Here is a 1,653-nt window from a genome sequence, read left to right as displayed (position 1 = left end):
TCTGTTTTATTAATTTGGAAATATTTTGTGTAGTATGCAAACAAAAATATCCACATTATTTAAAAATTTTTAGCAAAATACAAATTTATTAGTTCCCCTTCAAATTAGAATTCATGCAATCACAAATTTTTGCGTGTTAGTAAAGTGATTTTCTTTTTTTTTAATTCAGGGAGTCATTAGTTTATAAATATAATTTTCGTTCTATTATGTTTATTATGAATTCTAATTTTATTGTCTTTAGATTTATGTTGATTAATATTTATTTTAAAGAAATTTCTTTTTTTTTTTTTTTTATTATATTAAATGGATTTAATTTTAAATTCTCTATGTAAAATTCCTTGGAGTAATGAGAAATAAAATAAATATAAGCACTCAGTATTTACATTCTTGAAGCAGGGGTTAAACTTTACAAAAGCATGGCTGTGTTTTTTTTTTTCCTTTTTTTTTTTTTTTTTCTTCAGTGAAGACTTATTTTCAGCTGCGAAGCACTAGAACCCCAAATAAGAGTACTTCCGGTGCTTTATTGTGGAACTGAATCACAGTACATTAATAATGCACCATTTTCTCAAACAGTGTAATAAAATCGATTACTGGTACTAGAAATTGGGTATGTGCCTCCGTTTCTGTAGTAAAACCAAAATACACAAGGACACTTAAGTAGCCGAGACATAAAGCTCCCATGTCAGAATGCGATCTCGTGAATAGAAGAATTTTATGGGTTTTTAAAAGGCAAAATAAAAATGTAATTTTATCTGGCTGCAAAGACTGCTGTTTAAAATACCCTTTTTTTTAATCATCAGTACCGTTCTTGTTACTATTAATTTACTTTTTTATATTTCTTTTATTTTACTATTGTCATTTAATTTTTATGATACTTTAATTTATTATTGATATACTAACTTTCCATTTGTTTTATTATCTCATTTATTTTTTACTAATTAATTACTAACTTAATTTACTGATGTTTTTATCTCCTTTTTTATTTCATTTTAATGATTTATTATTTACTGCTTTTTACTTCCTTGTACGAAGTAAAAAGAAAGTATTGTAATCGTGAACAGTTTCAGGCAGCATATTTCAATGAAAATATCCATTTTGACCGCTATCGAATGCAATTTAACGATCTTTTTGCGTGATATCTGTACGTAAGGACAGAAAAGACTCTTTTCCTCCAAAAAATAATAAAACTGCTTTAAAATTAATTCTGAAGAGAATTTTTCGTGGCGTCTGTACATACGTATCTCACATAACTTAAAAACCAGTAGCCTCAGAACGTTGAAATTTTGTATATAGGACTGCTATAACATGTAGATGTGCACCTCGTATTTTGGTTGCAATTGGCCACACCAAACGTAGACCAAAATTGGTTTTTCAAAAATTGTTATTACTGCTTTGCTTGATAAACTATATTTATATATATATCTGCTCTGTTACTCGGCACAGTGGTCTCAGTTTCTTTACTCTTATATGTTTGTAAATTGTACATTTTTTGCTTTAAAAATGATTGAATTATGTTGTTCTTATCTTCCGGTTAAGGTTTTTAAGCCTTTAGTAAATCTGTACGCAATATTTTTAGAATTATCAACAATTTAAAAATTGTTTAAGCGCCGCTAAGCCTATAATTTTTTTCATGGCGGCCATTGCCTGTTTACA

The sequence above is a fragment of the Stegodyphus dumicola genome, chromosome 5, assembly GCF_044657685.1.
Source record: "Stegodyphus dumicola isolate Sdum_Otavi_A_Nest chromosome 5, ASM4465768v1".
Classification (NCBI taxonomy): Eukaryota; Metazoa; Arthropoda; class Arachnida; order Araneae; family Eresidae; genus Stegodyphus; species Stegodyphus dumicola.
The sequence above is the reverse complement of the archived record's forward strand: the minus strand, read 5'-3'. Positions refer to the sequence as shown.